We start from the raw sequence: 12,040 nt of genomic DNA, 5'->3' as shown, positions 1-12,040 counted from the left end.
GACTTTGACATAGCCTGAGTCCTCATTCTGTCTGCAAGAAGTCTCCTACTATCCTGGCTGCCTTACTTCCACTGCCTGACTTAAGCCTGAAACAAAGCTAGAGGTGGCTGGGGCCCTGTTCTGGAAAGGGCAGGTTTCCCAGGGTGATCAGGCCTAAGAAAGAATGCATAAAATCATATGAAACCTACTTTGCTAATACCCTCAGTTTAAATGATAAGGGTCCAAGCATGAAATGAGTTTGTTTCCCAAAGTTTTATGGTCCTTTAACTATCTGACCCTGACCCAAAATAAGCCCTCACAGTTCTTTGAATGTTATCTATTGTTTGATCCTTACTGTCTGGCAATGATTGATGAGCTTTATGTATATGCCCTGTATTTTTATGCAAATTAAACCCAGTAAAAGCCCATTGAGGAATAGGCTCCTGGCCCTTCTCCTTTGAGAGATCAGTCACCTTTCCTCCCTAAGCAGATCATGTCTTGGTAGACTTATTTTCATCTATGGCAGACAGTGAGGGGGGCTCTGCAGGCAGAGCCCACCTGCAGTTCCCAACACTTGCAAAGAAAATGATTGGGGCAGCACAGGAAGATGGTAGCAATTAAAATAACTGGAATCTCATGAGCATGTGTATATATCAAGTCTCATGAGGCTATTTTTAGAATTTATCCTTTGCTTGGTCACTTTTTTGTACTTCAATACTAGTTTTTCTTTGACCTTTCCCTCAAAATATAAAAAGTATGAAATATAATCAAGATCTTACATTTCATACTTAGAAGTGTACAATTCAAGCATTATAGGCTATATACATACTGATAATTTTCCTCAAGTCTTGGATAACTCAATAATATATGAGATATTAGGGCACAGAAAGAACTAAAATCCACTTCTTTTGGTTACACATAATATTCATATATTCAATCTAAAGTGAAACATCATTTTGGCTTCCTTCTACATTTACATGTTGATATATTTATTAAAGCATTCTATTATAATTATACTTGGTTATTATTTCAAGTCTGGGTTAAAATCTCAAATCCATTCACGCAGACATGTAATCAGAAAGATTATTTACCTTCCTAACCTCAGTAACTATGAAGTCAATTTTACAACATGACTCCAAACACTGGATTGTGATGACAAATGCTATGCCTTCATAATCCTTTTTGGTGTGGCATACTTGGTAGAACTTGAGTATGGGAGACAGATTTGATCCTCCAAACCAAACTGCAGATTGTTGCAGGTAGTGTGTAATGAATGACTTGTACATTGATAGGTTTTTGCTTCAATCTACCACAATTCAATTCTTCACTTTACTTCAGCTTCATGTACAGTTCTTTTCAAATCTGTTTTCAAGCAACATTCAAAATCCATGGCCATGGTTGATCCTCCAGAAAGGACAATATACTTATAGAGAGGAAGTTTAACATCAATAAGACAATCCTAAAATTTCAACTACAAGTTCTGAGATAGGCTGCGTAAAGTCTAGATTAGCATACTCTGGATGAAAGAAGATTTCAGTGCCCAGGAATCTTTCATAACAAACATCAATGGAAAATTCTTTCTTCAAGATAACACTGAATTCAGTACACTATTTAATCCACTTTGATCCTTCTGTAATAATTGTTAAATTCTTTTACTAAATCTGGGCAGACATAACCATAGTGCTCCTTTACTGCCTTAGCAGTTTCCAAGGATTGCTCTGGAGGGATTCCTACTTCTTGCTCTCTCATCAATTGCTGAATACAGTATGTTATATTTTGTCCTGTGATGGAAATGTGTTTAATACAGTTGCCAGTGACATACCCTTTAGCCACAGTGATGACATGAGTGACATAATCTTTACTTTCTATTACTGTATTAGTCAATGTCTGGTCTCCTACTCATCTTGAGGTCCAGGATGCAGCTAAGGCAAGAAAGGCCTGCATAGCAACGTACAAGCCTGGAATATTGAAGAACTCAAACATTATTTCACCAGTATATTCCCTGTATTCTAGAATGTTCAGAGGAGTTTCAGTCAAAAGAAAATAATGGTCTTCAGGTTCTGGTATTAATTATTTAAAGATCATTTGTTCCATAAAACTTTCCATCAAATTCCATCTTCAACTATACCATGGTGAATTGGCCACTTTGTTGTGTATGTAGGTTTTCGTCTTGCTTCATTACCAATGAAGAAGTCTCCATCATCAACACCTTTCATCACCCTCCTTTACCTTGAGCTCCCACATTTGCTCCTTAATAACTCCTTAATAACAATACAGGAAGAGATGATGAACTGTGGCTTTGTATTTCCAGCATGTCCTAGATTTGTTTACTCGGTGCCACTATCTAGTACACAAGCGAGCAGCTGTCTTATCATCTTACTCCTTGCCTATTGCTGTGGACATTTATGAGATGAATTATGTGGCAAAATGTGTCCAAAATAAGCATAAATTTAATGAGGCTGACTGATTATAGAACTCACCTGAGATTGTGGGAGAAAAAATTTTCATGATATATTACAGAACCTATCACATTCTATCATATTTATTTCACATTAGATCAGCTAAATATTTCTTTTTTAATATATTGTATTGATTATGCTATTACAGTTGTCCCATTTCCCCCTTCACTCCCCTCCACCCTGTACATCCTCTCCCACCCACATCCCCCCCTTTAGTCATGTCCATGTGTCATACTTATAAGTTCTTTAGCTTCTACATTTCCCATACTATTATTACCCTCCCCTATCTATTTTCAACCTACAATCTATGCTACTTATTCTCTGTACCTTTTCCCCTGTCTCCTCCTCCCACTCCCCTGTTGCTAACCCTCCATGTGATCTCCATTTCTGTGGTTCTGTTCCTATTCTAGTCATTTGCTTAGTTTCTTTTGGTTTTGCTTTAGGTGTGGTTGTTAATAATTGTGAGCTTGCTGACCTTTTACTATACATGTTTTTTTAAAATCTTCTTTTCTTAGATAAGTCCCTTTAACATTTCATAAAATAAGGGCTTGGTGATGATGAACTCCTTTAACTTGACTTTATCTGAGAAGCACTTTATCTGCCCTTCCATTCCAAATGAAAGCTTTGCTGGATAGAGTAATCTGGGATATAGGTCCTTGTCTTTCATGACTTGGAATACTTCTTTCCAGCCCCTTCTTGCCTGTAAGGTCTCTTTTGAGAAATCAGCTGATAGTCTCATGGGAACTCCTTTGTAGGTTACTGTCCCCTTATCTCTTGCTGCTTCTAGGATTCTCTCCTTCATTTTAATTTTGGGTAATGTAATTATGATGTGCCTTGGTGTGTTTCTTCTTGGGTCCAACTTCTTTGGGACTCTCTGAGCTTCCTGGACTTCCTGGAAGTCTATTTCCTTTGCCAGAATGGGGAAGTTCTCCTTTATTATTTGTTCAAATACGTGTTCAATCTGTTGCTTTTCCTCTTCCCCTTCTGGTACCCCTATAATTCGAATGTTGGAATGTTTACAGATGTCCTGGAGGTTCCTAAGCTTCTCCTCATTTTTTTGAATTCTTATTTCTCCATTCTTTCCTGTTTGGTTGTGCTTTTATTCCTTCTGGTCCACTCTATTGTTTTGAGTCCCAGTTTCCTTCCCATCACTATTGGTTCTCTGTGCATTTTCCTTCATTTCTTTTATGGTATCCTGCATTTGTTCATCTAATTTGCACCCAAAATCAACCAATTCTGTGAGCTTCCTGATCACCAGTGTTTTGAACTGTGCATCTGATAGATTGGCTATCTCTCGGTCGCTTAAAATGATGAGTCCTGGGGCACTGATCTGTTCTGTTTGAGCCATCTCTCTCTCTCTCTCTCTCTCTCTCTCTCTCTCTCTGGTCTGGTTGCTCCTGTTACAGTGAGGGGCGGAGCCTTAGGTGTTCACCAGGGCTGCGCACCCCAGTTGCTAGATTGTGATGTTGTATGTGGGGGCAGGGGCTGGAGGGAACAATGGTGGTAGCTCCATTCTCTGTGGGACCTCAGTCCCTTCTCTGGGATCCTGGGTTGTGTGCTCTGCCCTGCTCCATAATCGCCGCCTCACTGGGTCTGCCAGCTGCCGCTTGCGTACTCAGGGTCCACCCGCTGCAATCTTGCACACCCCAGATGCCTTACGCACCCCCAGTTGCCTTATGTGCCCAACTCTCTCTGCTCTCTGTGCTGCGCCCCCGCGCCTGGTGGCTCCTCTCCACCCCTCCTACCGGTCTGGATGAACAGGTCTATTTCAACTTTTTGGCTGTCCGACTTCCATTCAGATAAATTCTCTATCAGTTCTGAGTGTTATTCTGCCTCTAAATTGTTGTTGTTCCAATCTTGGTTGTGTATGGAGGTACGGTGCGTCCACCTTGCCTCCATCTTGGCAGGAAGAATATTTCTTAGTAACAATTATAAATTGTAGTCACTATAGTAATTGATTTAATATTTCACTTCTGGTTGTCACAAAAATTTGCTCCTAGTCAGTGATACTGTTTCCATATAGTACCCAATGCATTTTATTTTTTTAAATTTCTCAAAGTGTATTTTATTGATTATGATTGTGAAGTTGTCCCAATTTTATTCCTTTTGCCCCCCTACAGTCAGTATGTCCCTTCCCTCCAGCAATCTCCTCACTTAGTTCGTGTTCATGAGTCGTGCATGTAAGTTCTTTAGCTTCTCCCTTTCCTATAATATAGTTAACATCCACCTGTCTATTTTGTTCCTACCTATTATGCTTCTTTTTTTAATTGTTGTTCAAGTACAGTTGTCTCCATTTTCCCATCACCACTCTTCCACATTGACTTACCCACACCTCCCACCCTTGTCTTTGTTCATGGGTCCTTTATTCATGCTCCTTGATAACCTTTCCCCTTCTTTACCTCATTATCCCTCTCCCACATCCCCTCTGGTTACTGTCAATTTGCTCTTTATTTCAATGTCTCTGGTTTTGTTTTTGCTTGCTTTTTTGTTTTGTTGATTAGGTTCCACTTATAGGTGAGATCATATGGTATTTGTCTTTCACAGGCTGGTTTATTTCACCTAGCATAATCTTTCCACTTCTGTGCATGCTGTGGCAAATGGTAGGAACATCTTCTTTCTTTCTGCTTCATTGTATTCCATTGTGTAAATGTGCCATAGTTTTTTTATCCACTTATTTACTGATGGGCACTTAAGTTCTTCCAGCACTTGACTATTATAAATTGTGCTGCTCTGAACATTGGGGTGCATAGGTCCTTTTGAATTTGTGTTTCAGGATTCTTAGGGTATAATCCCATCAGTGGAATTGCTGGATAAAAGACAGTTCTATTTTTAGTTTTCTGAGGAAATTCCATTCTGTTTTCCACAGTGGCTGCACCAGTCTGCATTCCCATCAGCAGTGTACTATGGTTCCCTTTTCTCTACAACTTTGCCAGCACTTGCTGTTGGTTGATTTGTTTGTGATGGCTATTCTCACTGGTGTGATGTGGTATCTCAATGTCATTTTAACTTGCATCTCTCTTATGGCTAGTGATACTGAGTATCTTTTCATATGTCTCTGGGCCCTTTGTATGTTCTCCTTGGAGAAGTGTCTGTTCAGGTCCTTTGCACAGTTTTTAATTGGGTTGTTTGTCTTCCTGGAGTGGAATCATGTGAGTTTTTTTATATATATATATTTTGGACATCAAACCCTTGGAATCAAGAAGCATAATCAGAGATTAATACCTTGGACAAGAGTTTGATCTCCAGTTATGCTTCTTGACCCCTACACTATTTCCCACTTTCTCCCCATTCTCTCTCCCAGCTGATACCCTCCAAATAATCCCATACCTATGTTTCTGTCCCTATTGTTGTTTGCTTAGTCTGTTTTTGTTTTCATTTGTATTTTTTCAATTTTGTTGATAGTTGTGAATTTGTTGTCATTTTAATGTCCATAGTTCTGATCAACTTCTTTTTCTTAGATAAGTGCCTCTGACATTTCACATAATAATGGCTTAGTGCTCATGAATTCCTTTAACTTTTCCTTGTCTGGGAAGCACTTTATCTGCCCTTCCGTTCTAAATGATAGCTTTGCTGAACGGAGTAATCTTGGTTGGAGCTTCTTGATTTTCATCACTTTTAATACTTCTTTCCAGCCCCTTCTCGCCTGCTAAGTTTCTTTTTAGAAATCAGCTGACAGTCTTATAGGAACTTCTTTGTAGGTAACTTTGCTTTTCTATTGCTGCTTGGAAGATTCTATCTTTATCTTTAACACTTGGTATTTCAATTACTATGTGTCTTTGTGTGGTCCCCTTTGGGTCCAACTTAATTGGGACTCTCTGTGCTTCCTGGACTTACATGTTTATTTCTTTTGTCAAATTAGGGAAGTTTTCTTTCATTATTTTTTCATGTAGATATCCCATTTCTTGCTCTTTCTTTTATCCTTCTGGAATGCCTATGATGGACCTCTTGCTGGACCTCCTAACATTTTCCCAGAGGCTGCTTATACTATCCTCATATTTTAAATCTTTTTTCTTCTTGTTCTGCAGTTTTGTGTTTTGTTTTGTTTTGTTTTTCTTTCTTATGTTCCAAATCATTGATTTGATTCTCGGCTTCATACACTCTACTGTTTTTTCCTTATGAATTGTTGTTCATTTCAATTACTGAATGCTTCATTTCTGACTGGGTCTTTTTTATGCTGCTAAGGTCCTCACTATGTTTCTTGAGGATCCTTATAACTAGTGTTTTGAACTCTGCACCTGGTTGATTGCTTTCCTCCTTTTTGATTAGCTCTTTTTCTGGAGTTTTGATCTGTTCTTTCATTTGGGCCATGTTACTTTGTATCCTTGTTTTGACAGCCTCCCTGTGTTTTATATGTCTTATGTAGAACTGCTTTGACTTAATGTCTTGGTAGTGTGTCCTAATATAGTAGGTGTACTTTGGGTCCAGTGGCATAGCCTCCTCTGTCACCCGAGCTGGGTATTCAAGGTGCACCTTTCATGTCAGCTGACTGCACACTTATTTTGTAGTGGAGCCTTGGTTGCTGATGGCAGATGAATCAGAGGGATTACCCAGGCCAGTCATCTGTAAGGATTGGCTGTGACCACTTACTACCAATCTCTGCCCTCCATGGAGGATCAGCTGTGTAGGGGCAGGGTGATGTTGCTCTGACGGTGTCTGTAGCTGGACAGTACCTGGGTGCACTGGCCTTGGGGTTTTGTGGGTGGTGTATGAAAAGGTCAGCCCCCACCTGTATTTTGCCTGGAACCACTCTTCCTGAGCTATAAAACTGAGAAGGTTGCTACTTGTCCTGAGCTTGGAGATTCCCAGGCAATGCCAAGCTGTGAAAGTAATTTGGCTGATGCCCCAGCCCAGCGTGGAGCTTACTGAGGCCAACTGTTCCTCCTTTGATAGGATTTAGGAAGCTTTGAAGCAAACAAGACCAACTATTCATATGGAAAATCAGCTTTAGTGGACCTGTAAGTTGGGTGTGGCTGAGCCTCTGGGACTCCAAGGTGGGTCAAACAGTGTTATACAGGTTGATGGAGTCTCAAACCTAGCACTAGCCTGCATGCTCTCTGTTTCTGCTGGGAGAAGGCTCAGAAAATGCACAATGGCTTTTGCTCACCTATGACAGACACTTCAGCCTCTCCCAGTATGCCACTGATGCTCTTCAAGCTGCCACCCCAGCAGTGGAGCTCAGAGGGAGTGAATCTGAGTGGGTGACTCCATAATTGGGTGTTTTAAGAGAAACTGCTTGGGACTCCAATTTTTTCTTCCACTGACTCTATTCCTGCTGGTTTTTCTCACCAGAAGTTGTGGGGATTTATATTCCTGGCACTGGCACCCTGGCCTGGGGGTACTGTTGTGGTGCTGGGACTCCTCACTCCCAAGATATTTCTCCTGAATTTTTATTCACCACATGTGGGTGAGAGACTGGCCCATTCCTCATGTGCGCTGTCCCACCAGTCTCAATGGATGTGGTTTCTTTAATTCTGTGGTTGTCAGAGTTCCATCAAATTTGATTTCTTATGTTTATGAGTGATGGTTGTTCTATATTTTAGTTGTATTTTGATATGGTTGTGTGAAGAGGTGAGCCATGTCTGCCTACACTGTCTTCTTGACTGGAACTTCACCAATGCATTTTAAAATGCTAAGAAGTTTAAGAGTAGAAAAGATTGTAATAGGATGCAGCCAGGACCCCCCAAATAGGGATTTGTAATGGGGTCCAGAACTCAGGAAGTCCAGGAAATATTTTAAAAAGTTATAGGTCCCATGAATCTGAACTGGGGGCTGGGACAAATAGATCAGGGGCATTGATGGTTGTTCTGCGTAGCAACAGTTTTACGACTAACCTCAGGCATGGTCATTTAACTTATCTATAACTTTAAAAATTATTTTATTTATTTATTTTTAGAGAGGGGAAGAGAGGGAGAAAGAGAGGGAGAGAAACATCAATGTATGGTTGCTTCTTGAGCACCTTATACTGGGGACCTGGACCACAACCCAGGCTTGTACCCTGAGTGGGAATCAAACCAGTGACCCTTTGGTTCAGAGGCTGGCACTCAGTCCACTGAGCCACACCAGCTAGGACACATATCCATAACTTCTAACTGGTTTCATGGATATGTTAAATAGCTGTGGTCATGCTTTGAGCCAAGGAGATGGGAGTAACTTCGACCCATGATGTAACTGGAAAGTGACTCCCATTGGTTACATTGCCTGTGTGAGAGCTTGGAGATGATTAGCTCCATCCCACAGGGCCACGTGAGCCCAGACTTACTATGGCCCCAGAAAAGCTGGACAACTATGGGAATGCTGGTAGGTGTAACCAATTGTGGGAGGAGTCAGAAAAGGGGCTGCAGAGGAAGATTGGTGCTGGGATTTAAACCCAGGCATAGCAGCCATGGGAGGTGGGGACCACATGGATTTGGCAAGAGTCAGAACCACGTGGCTTTGGGTGCTTCATTTTGTCATGTGACTTAGGAAGCAGGAGAAACCTTGGAGGGAAGGAAAGGGGTAAAAGGACTCTTACTGGTGGGCCATGAGAAGGTGCCACAGCTGGTGGTGTTTGGAATCAAGGGAGGCCAGCCAGCCAAGTGTAGATTACTGAAAAGAACCGGGGAAGGGGGGGCTATCTAAGCCACGGACTTGTATTTCTTTTGCTGAAATGTGGTACCTCAAACTGGGCAAAGGGGAGAAGGAAGGACTATGTGTGTTTGTGGGTGTTTTAAAGGACTTTGGGATTTTAATGAAGACATTAAGTCATTACTCTTAAGTCTGTATAACTTTTGACTAAATAATTCCTTTCCTTTTCACCAATCTCAGACACTGAGAGCTATAATTCCCTTGTGGAGGGCAAGGTGAACCTAGTACCTGGGGGCCCCAGGAGAAAGGGAGGTCAATTCAGTAATAGTATTTTGTCTTCCCCCACAGGTGCATTCTGTAACAAGATCACTTAGAAATACCTTACTTTAATTAATATGTAAATATAGTACATGTTATAAATGTGAAACACAATTGTTCAAAAGGAACAGAGTAGTCCAACAAATGTAGTTGAGCATTGGTGGATGGTGCATATGCTGGTAATAAAGAAATGTATGCTCTGTTGCATAAATTTCTTGACCATGCCACACTTTTGGCTTTTATGTAAATAAGTGAATGTGAAAGAGATAATCATACAATAAGCCATTAGTTATCTATGTATACATCCTTGTAACTTTCTGCTCCCTTCTCTTATTTTTTCTGTCATTCATTCTTTCTTGGCATTTCTGTCAGAAGAAAAAGAAGGTAAAGTTTAAGTTATTTTTATTTTTCTTATTAGCTTTGTGTATGAGGACACATTAATTCATTCATTTATTAAGGGTTTATTGAATGCATGCTAAGATCTAGCACATGCTTAGATACCATAGATACAAGCATGGGTGATTCTTGATTGCAAGGAATTCATTGTCAATTGGAAATATAAACAAATTAGTCAAGAATTGCAATTGGTAGAATAAGTTATCTGAAGTTATCTTTATCTTTTTTTGCCTTTGTTGCTATAATTGCATGGCCAAGGAAGTAATAGAAACTTCCAAATATTTAAGTAAGTACTTATACAGGGTGGGACAAAAGTAGACTTACAGTTGTTCATATGTATAATAATATAATAATAAATAATAATACAAAAGTAAACTGTATTTCACATACAACTGTAAACTTATTTTTGCTCTACCCTATAGCTATTAATTTAGATATAAGATGTATATTCTATCAGAATTAAAGTGCTATTTATTTTCAAATTTATTTTTATTGTACTTTTCCATTACTATTTATCACCTGTACCCCCCAAACCTGACAATTACCACACTGTTGTCTACATCCATAAGTCCTTTTCCTTTTTTTGCTCAATCTTTCTACCCTCTAACCTCCCTACTCCCCAGTTCTTTAAATATATTACAATTTTAAAAAGTATGAAAGCTGAATGTTATTGTGGGATTTCATTTAAGTTTCTTTGGTTGTAAGTCTCTCAGTGTTACTAACTATAGGGCCACTTAAAATTTCCAGAATAGCTTCCAATATAGAAAATACTATTTTCCCAAGAAGACTTATCAAAGAAGGGGAGAATTTTGGCTGAGGTGGTCTCTGCTGCTGAGGTCCACCCTAACATACTTGAGAGCTATGGCTGTCTGCTGACCATGCTTTCTTAAGCTGGGAAACAAGTCCTTCCTAGGGGGGAATTTGGGTGGTGCATTTACATGATACTATTTTCACTCTGACTCTCTCAGTTTCATCTGCTGGTTTCTGCTCATCTCCCAGAAATCCAAACCTTGGCAAGTACTGAGTCTTGGGATCTCTTTTTCAATAACAATGTCCTTTGTAATTCCAGCTTACCTTATGTTTTTTAATGCCACCTATGCTCTGACCAAGCCTACATTTAGAGATAAATTTCTATCTCTAGTAGGGGCATCTTCTTTGAAGTTCAGAGTCATAAATATCCAATTGTGCCTAGTTATGTCCACTTGGATACCTAATAGCATCACAATTTTGACCAAGACCGAACTTGTGATCCTTCTTTTGCTCCACATCATAAACCTCTTCCTCCCACACTCTTCTCCATTTCAGTAAATAAACAACTTCCTTTCAAATTCCTTAGGTCCAAAATTTTTCACATCCATATCTAATCCACCAGCAAATTCTATTGGCTCCAACTTCAAAATATTTTCAGAAGGTGATATCCTTTTGTCATCTTATTTACTACCACTCTGGTTAACACCATAATTTCTGGCATTTAATAATGTCAGTGCCTTTTTAACAGGTCTCATTCATCTTCCTTTACTCTCTATCCACCTATTCTCAATGTGATAGCTGGTGATATTATTAAAACCTAACTGTACAGATCATGTCCCTCCTCCAATAGCTTCCTGTCTCAGGCAGAGTAGTAGACAAAGTCAAGAAAGTCATCACAAAAGTCTACCAGACCCTGTGTGAATGGTACACCCTCCCCTTGACTCTCTGCACATTCCCATTCTCCCCAGGGCTTCCTCATTTTCAGTCATGCTGGGATTCTTGCTATTCTTCAATTAGGCAAAACACTTTCTTGCTTGAAGATGAATGTACCCAATGTTCCTTTCCTAGGAAAGTTCTTCCCTAGATAGCTATATGGATCACTCACCACTCTTTCATGCTTTTGCTCAAATGTCACCTTCTTGGAGACATACCTTCACAGCCCAAACACCTTCTGCCCTGCTTTATATCTCATATTTCTTATCATCTCTAACGAAATATAAATTTCTTAAAAAGAGATACAGAAGGGCACTTCATAATACTCAAGGGTAGAATCCATCAAGAAGACTTAAAAATTGTAAATATATATATGTACCCAACACAGGAGCACCCAAATATGTAAGGACAATCTTGAAAGACTTCAAGAAAGATATAGACAGAAACAGATTTATACTAGGAGATTTCAACATCCCACTGTTAACAATGAATGTCCAAACAAAATATCAACAAGGATATTGTGGCTTTGAACAATGACCTAGATCAAATGGATTTAACTGATATATGTATAACCTTTCATCCCAAAGAAGCAAAATACACGTTCATTTCAAATGCACATGGAATATTTTCAAGGGTAGACT

The 12,040-nt window shown here is 39.6% G+C and overlaps 1 pseudogene; it reads right to left on the bottom strand.

The window, feature by feature from the left end:
- Positions 1-1,101: 1,101 nt before the first annotated feature.
- On the bottom strand, positions 1,102-2,354 carry LOC123824357 (annotated as a pseudogene).
- Between the last annotated feature and the right edge of the window lie 9,686 nt (positions 2,355-12,040).

The sequence above is a fragment of the Phyllostomus hastatus genome, unplaced genomic scaffold, assembly GCF_019186645.2.
Source record: "Phyllostomus hastatus isolate PE091 unplaced genomic scaffold, TTU_PhHast_1.1 phas_contig_118, whole genome shotgun sequence".
Taxonomy (NCBI): Eukaryota; Metazoa; Chordata; class Mammalia; order Chiroptera; family Phyllostomidae; genus Phyllostomus; species Phyllostomus hastatus.
Note: the sequence above shows the minus strand (reverse complement) of the source record. Positions and strands in the feature narration are given on the sequence as shown.